The sequence below is a fragment of the Lipotes vexillifer genome, unplaced genomic scaffold (assembly GCF_000442215.2).
Source record: "Lipotes vexillifer unplaced genomic scaffold, Lipotes_vexillifer_v1.1 scaffold1222, whole genome shotgun sequence".
Classification (NCBI taxonomy): Eukaryota; Metazoa; Chordata; class Mammalia; order Artiodactyla; family Lipotidae; genus Lipotes; species Lipotes vexillifer.
In genome coordinates this window covers 336,842-344,716 of record NW_006794649.1, presented here as the reverse complement: position 1 = coordinate 344,716, position 7,875 = coordinate 336,842, and positions in this window count along the sequence as shown.

The following is a 7,875-nucleotide window of genomic DNA, read 5'->3' as shown; positions in this document are numbered from 1 at the left end:
GGGAAGGGATCGTTAGAGCTCATGTTTTCCTGGCTGGAGAGAGTTCTCAGGAAAGGCCTTACTCAGCAACCCTGCCGCAGATGATGGGCTTTTTTCCATTTCTCTTTATTTTTCCTATAGTTTCCCATTAGAAATGCCCCCTCACATCACCGTAGACACACTGTCTTCCCTTCAGCTCAGCCCACTCTTGACTATAATACAGAGCTTCCCTGCCTCCACCCTCCATGCACCATGGGTGGTTTTGTTTCCTGAAGATTGTGTGGGCCTCATCTCAGCAAAATGGGAAATGACGTGCAGGTGCAGGGGCAGGGGGCTGTGTTAAAAGGAGTAGAATTAGGGACATGGGTGCTACTCAACTATATATACAGAGTGAGTGGAGTCAGGAGAGTTCAGACTTGCTGGAACATGTTTCTCTGAGACTAAAAATGGAAAGAAAAGCAGGATATACAACATGGGCAAGGGAGAGCCCTTCGACAGATGTGATTATTGATCATCACAACTTCATTAACTAATAGGATAAAAAATCACTGGCTTTGCCCTTAAATATAGTTTTTGAAATACATGCCTTTTTGACTCCTGCCTTGTATCCAAGGTTATCGACTTTCCTGGGGATAAATACAGGCTCTGTGTCCAGTGGAAGGAGAGTTGGGCCAGGAATCAGGAGGCAGCATCCCAGCTTCTTTCCGTTGATGGAAGCATGAGCTTTCATGAGAAGCTGCCCTGTGGACCTGATGTTCTCGGCCTAAGATTTCCTAAGTTGTGTGTCTACACACACATGCACGTCTACAGACTAAAGTCTTGGCTTCAAGTGTCTCCGTTTTATTTTCTAGATACTCTGCATGGGCATCAACGGTTTCCATGACATTTCGCATCATTGGCCTTTGATTTAGTGAAACTCTGTGTGTTGCTATTAGACGTGTGGTGGTGAAGGCAGATGGGAACTAATTGTTCAAAACTGTGCTGAGGGCTGACCCACTTCCTGTTATTCAAGTTCATGATTCCTCCACCTCTTCATGAAATTGATGGCAATTTTGGCAGATTAACTACTACCAGACTAATTAATAAACTGTTAATTAAACAAACTAATGATAAATGTACAGAATAAAAATGTGTGGAAAGGGGGAAAAAAGAATATAAATTAGGAATACAAGATTAGAACTAAACAGGTTTTGGAACAAATCCAGCTTTCTCCCTTTAAGTAGACCTTGAACAAATTGTGCAGCTTCGCTGAGGCTGAAGTCTTCATCTGCAAAATGGGTAATATGGTATCCACGTTACGAGGCACTTTTCAGATTAGAGTGGTTAGCATAGTGCCTGGTACCTAGTAGGGACTCAGTGACGTGTGTGTTTTGTTCTGCTGTTTACTTCTTTGCTCAGTTGTCGATTATTCTGTGCTTTTATTCAATGCATATTTGTCAGGTGTGATTCTAGGTGTTGGGGAAATATAGGATGAGGAGATAGTTGTGCATCTAAAGAAAATCTGAGAAAGTGACAGTTGTAATACATAGCTACAAATAAACCAGTAGTTGTAACGATGATGATGGTGATGAATCCGTTGTTTCATAGAAAGTTGTTCCCACTTACAGTAAAATGTGGCTCGTAAGGTAGTTCAGGGTAAGCAGAGAATGGAAGTTGCAGCGAGGGCATCTTTTTATTTATTTATTTTTTTACATTTTAGGGCTTTTCTAAGAGGTAGCTATAGAAACCCTTCACCTCCATCTGCTAGAAACACTTCCCTTCCTCCACAGAAGAGAGACCCCATCAGATGGATGCATCGTGGCCCTGGTGGTGCCTGTGTTAGCACCTCTATCAGCCTGGGTTAACACCTGGCACAGAGCAGAAGGGCAGTAGATGCTGTTGACTCAGTTGGGGTCACTCACTGTTGAGTCACCAACAGATTCAACAGGGAACCGCGCCAGAAGAATTCCCCACATTTGTCCTCCTGACACTGTTAAAGGCTAGAGAGAGAAGCAGAGAATCTACGTGTAAGTGGACCTTCCAGACCTCACCATCGTCGGCGTTTGGTCTGGGAGGGGCATCGGGTGGGAGAGGTGTAGGATGTGGTTGGATCTTTCTCAGAAATGCTCAGTGACCCTGAGTAAAGTGCAATTTCCATTTGGGTCTTTCTGGGAATGATTAGTTGGGGAGTCTCAGGAATACAGCTGAGAGCAGTCCATAGAGGCGTGAACTGGATCGACACTGAGGAGGGGACCTCAGCTTTGATACAGACTCCACATTACAGTTTGATTGGATTATATGTATACGTTGACCTGATATGACTCTTTTAACAGGCCTGCTTATTATTGTTTTTTTTTAAAAAAATAATTATTTATTTATTTTATTTATTTTTGGCTGTGTTGGGTCTTTGTTTCTGTGCAAGGGCTTTCTCCAGTTGCGGCAAGCAGGGGCCACTCTTCGTCGCGGTGCGCGGGCCTCTCACTATCGCGGCCTCTCGCTGCGGAGCACAGGCTCCAGACGTGCAGGCTCAGTAGTTGTGGCTCACGGGCCTAGTTGCTCCACGGCACGTGGGATCTTCCCAGACCAGGGCTCGAACCTGTGTCGCCTGCATTGGCAGGCAGACTCTCAACCACTGCGCCACCAGGGAAGCCCGTTGTTATTGGTTTTGAATAATGAAATTAGAGTGATTTCAATATCCTCCGTTTTCTCAAGTTCTGAAATAGTTACTTAAGTATTGTGAAGCAAAAATAAGAAAGTTACATAATCAGATTTAAGAAGTAATTAGAATATCATCATTTTTAGGTGAAACATGAGATAAATCGAGTTTGAATTGCTATCTCTACAATCAACACTCGTTTTGGGTTTGGGGTTAGAGCCACTCATGTGAGTCAGTATATGGAGATGGTCTATGATATGTGAGGGCGTCAAGCCAGGGGACAGATGTCATCTGGTGGAAAGAAAGGCACGTACGTCATATAAATGCCGTAACATTTGTAACTTTCTGTTATGATTGTGCCAGAGAAACAGCAAATAATTTCAACTGTGAGAGGAATAATCAATTGTCCGATGCTGGACGTGGGAACAGCATCTGAAACAAATGGTGAGCTGGACCCTAAAGTAGGACAGAGACTTAGGAACCATGGTGTTGGGTTTGCAGGGGCTGTAGGACTCAGATCGCGGGCAGCTTTCCGTATCAAGCTGCAGATTTTTCGTATAGCTCTTCAAGGGGGCCCATGAGCCGTAGGTCTGTGAATAATACCCTACAACTGTGTGCGGAACTTTTGACAGTGTCTACATATGCTTTGGGGCAAAAGGACATAGAATTTTCATCAGTTTCTCATAGAGGTTTATGACCTTGAAAAGATGAAAAGAGCTGTGAGTGTGGGGAGCCTGGAAGGGAAGATTCCCGGTCTGTTCATATTTCAATGCTCTGTGTGTCCATCTCCACCTTGGATCTCTGACGAAACCCACTTGACCCCTGGGAACTGACCTTGGTCCTGCTCGCTCCTGAATTCCTCCTCCGGGCCAACCCTCATGACAAGAGAGAGTAAGTAATACGTCCAAATAGCTGCTGTGAGCGAGTTTTGTCTGGATGGATGTGGTTGGGTCACGTTGGAGACAGGCCTTCACCTGGACCACAGATACTTACCCCCCACCCTGGGTACCGAGTCGCTGGGCATGGGATGGCCTGGGGAGCTCCTGCCTTGAGCAGGGCAGGAGACACCCAGCTGCCGAGTACTCACTTGGGGAACATAGGCACCTCCGTCCCCCAGAGCTTCTAATGAAGAGCGAGATCCAGGATGCTGACCCGTGGTCCTCTTGCCCATCTGACCTTGTAGCTGAATCACAGCTGGTATCACTTCACTGAGTTTACACTCCAGAGGGATGATCAGGAGATAAGGCCCCTTGGTTCCTGGATGCACGTGTGCACAGTGGGGCAGGAACATGTAATTGTGTTGGTTTATGTGTCCTGCTGCAGCTCTGTGCTGTGCAAAGATGGCTCCATCTCTTCCAGAAGGCTTCCTAGCTTTCTACAGATCCTTGGAGTTTACTGCATAAAAACATTGGTTTGAATTTGAATTTAATCCAAATTCTCAAGCCAGTATGAATGCTTTAACTCAGAAGCCTGTTTTTAATGAACTGGGATATATACTGCATGTTAAATTAAGATAAACTCGTTGTAGAATTCCCAGTGAGGTAAATGGGATTCTGTTCAAAGAGTGAAGCTAGAATGACATTGATGTATAATTCCAAATGGGGAACTTTAAATGAATTTTCCGGAGTTTAGTACCTTTGTATATAGCTGAGAATTGCTCAGACTGTGGGCAACTGGCTATATACGTATTAATATTCCTTCTGATTTTGAAATCAGTTCAAAACCTGACTCATTCAGTAACCATTTTTCATATATGAAAGTCTTGTCAATTTAAATAATAGCTTTGTGATAAAATCATTTATAAAGCCGTGATGTCTCAGCCTAATAGCACTGTGTTTATCACGTCTTAATTTGCATTTGTCAGACTTTTTACGTGGAAAATGCATTTTTAAATTATATCTTCACGGTTCCTTCCCAAAACAGCAGTACTAACTGTAGCAGCCATGACAACGTGCTCCCTACAGGCTGCCTCGTGTTCAGCATCTTACATCTATCAGACTTGCTTCTCTCTGTTTACTCCTTAGTCACCATCAGAAATAGAGCAGTGAGGTTCCCAGCCCAGTCGTATATGATCCGTGAGAGCCTGGGTCTGAATTTAGAGCCGTCTGACTACAGCACTGGGGTCTGGCGTCTTCCTGAATGACACAGAAGCATCTCCATTGTTGTATACATATAATTTGATCATAATATTAAGGATGGGGAAAAATGTCCGTGAAGGTCGTATGGTCCCCATCCCTGGGTTGCAGATAGGTAAACGCAGGCTCAGAAAGGCAGAGCGCTAACACTTGCTTATGGAGCAATAGAACCAAACATGCTGTCTAGCTTCTGGCAGAGAATTTGGAATAAAAAAGGCAAAACACGGTGACAGATTTGTGTCCTGCATGCCGAGGGAAAGTTCCATAAGTCGCGTTTCCTGAAGCGCAGTGGACCGCAGCGCAGAAGCAAGATGGTGATGGCTTCATTGTCTCATCAGAAGTTGAATTCCATGTGTCACTTCTGTGCTTCATCCTCCTGTGACCTCAGTTACGTTCCCTTCTCAGATCTTTACGTAGACACAGTGACACAAAGGTGATGCAAAAGCTCTGCTTATGAGTTTATAAGGAAAGGCTCGAAGTAAATAACTGCGATGCTAGGGCCTGTGGAACTTTGTCCCCAGTCCAAAAAGAAGAAAACACATATGAAATAAATTCCATTATAAAATAATGATTTGGGGAGACAATAATAATTAGGACTAAAATAAAGTATGCTTTTCATAAAGAAATCAGTGTTACCCTTTCCGAAGTGTTCATTAATTTAGGTTTTCCGTATGTAAATGCTGTTTTTTATTTTTCTAATCATTTTATGTTGTCCTTATTGCAAAAGAGAACCACCACAAAATAGAAGTAAGGAAAATGAAAACAGAAGTCATCCATCCTTCCAGGCCGTGTCTGAGCCCATGGCACTTGCTTCGGGGGGAGTCCTGGGAGGAGGGGTGCTGAGTCCCCCGCTCCTGTCCTGTGACCCTTCACCTTGCTGTGCTGTGTGTTATTGACATGGCTTATCCTGTATTTTGCCCTGAAAGTGTGTTCCTTGCTGGAACGCTAGGTGCAGTGTAAGCGCTGGTCTGAGTTAGGAGCCCAAAGGAGCCCACGTAAAAAATCACCTTCCAAAGGAGCCCTCCCTCACTCCCCCCTCCCTCTTAGCAGGTCTGTTCTGGAGTAAAACAAACCACTAGTACTTAATTTTATGGCCCAGTTTTGTTGGTTTACTTTAACTGTACTGCTTAATTGATGTATTTTCTATCAGTGAAAATTATTTGTGTGTCTTGGAAGGAGAAAGGAGACGTTATAATTCTCTCATGAAAATGAATATGATTAAGTGTTCATTTTATGGCTTTTCACTTCGTACCAGGGTTTTTGAGGACGTCCTAAACATGGAATAGATATATTTGTTTATTGACTCTAAACCACACGTCATTCCTTAGGATCTGCATTTTCACTTGCTGTGAGTTGTGATGCTATTCCGCAGCATTAGATATGCTTTTAAGTATCACTTTTAGTGGTTACATATTATTGCATTGTATTGGTCCACTGTGATTTATTGGATTAATCCCCTTTTAATGGAAATTTAAGCTGTTTCTAATCTTTTTACTAATATAAATTATACCTTCATGAATATATTCATAGCTTTATCTGTATGCTCATTCATGATTATTTCCTGAGGGTAAATTCTAGAAATCCTAGAAATACAGTTGTTAATTCAAAGTGTGGTTACCTTATTAATGAATATATGGAACGCAGGAGTGATCTGTCACGTATGCTTCCTTCCCATCCTGAAGCCAAGGGCACGTCTGCGCAAGTGCAGATATTCCACCAAACATTCAGAAGCTCTATTATTTACTATTGTTATTAATTCACAGATATCTAGGCAACCTGTTTCTAACAGGCTCCATAGCAAGCACTAGGGGTGCAGAAAGAATCAGAGCAGGGAGATGCAGGGAGACGTACATATATCAAGAGGTATATAAAATAAGAAGTAGGGCTTCCCTGGTGGCGCAGTGGTTGAGAGTCCACCTGCCGATGCAGGGGACGCGGGTTCGTGCCCCGGTCCGGGAGGATCCCACATGCCGCAGAGCGGCTGGGCCCGTGAGCCATGGCCGCTGAGCCTGCGCGTCCGGAGCCTGTGCTCCGCAGCGGGAGAGGCCACAGCAGTGAGAGGCCCGCGTACCGCAAAAAAAAAAAAAGAAATATATGCTGTGATAGACATATAGTGCCCAAAAGGGAATGGCCCATTTTGCCAGGAGGCAAGTGGATTATAAAAAATGATCATAATAGGGGTGAGTCTTGAACTTGGTGGAGAAAGGTGTCCAAGTGTGAGCCAGGCAGGTAGGCGGGGTGGGGACCTCCAGGCGGGGTGCAGCTGTGGTAGAGCTCAGGAATGGGGTCCGGCCAGGCTCACCCACCAGGTCACATTACATCAGCAGCTACAGCCTGTTTGCTCCCAACCTTGATGCTCCTCAAATTCACGTGCAGTGTCCTCCGTCTCCCCAATCTGCTGGGACAAATACTGTGAAAGGAAAGTTAAATAGACGTGTCTGTGAACAGGAAGACTTGTGATGGAAAACGTCTCTTGAATCTCAGTTAATTTAACGCGGTTCTGAACTGGGTGTCGGGAGGGAGGTTGTACAGGTAGGAATCATCAAACTGCTTTCGGGACAAACCAGCGACTGTGCTTAATTGGCCTGAGTCAGCAATAAGTTTTTAACGGTCTCTTCCAATTCCAGCGTTCAGGAGACACGGTCTTTCCGTTTTCCATTGACTCTGATAAACACCACGTTAGATCAGATACAGGAGCCCCGCTCAGGCAGCGCACATGTGGAGGGAGAAAGGCTGTGTGGCCCTCTCTCTGCCGCCGAAGACCCGGCTAACCCCAGACAAGCCACGAGTCCCCGGTGTCCTCAGTTTATTTACACGGAAAAGGAAAAGGAAAACCTCTGTACCTTGTGAGATCTCTTCCAGTTCCAACATCTGATGCTGATGAGGAGTGGGCCTTGCCTCCAGGGAGCCTAAGTTGAGACTCCACCCTCCGTGTCGTTTGCTTAATCTTGAACGTGGTCAATACTCGATTATTTTTCTTATTGTTGGCTGAGGGAATACATGCCGGGAAGAATAAGTGAATTCCAGTACAATTAAATCCTTATGCTAACTTAAAAAAAAAATTTACTTTCTCACTGGGGTTGTCAATAACGATGGATTTTTTTTTTTTTTTTTTTTCTTTTTTTT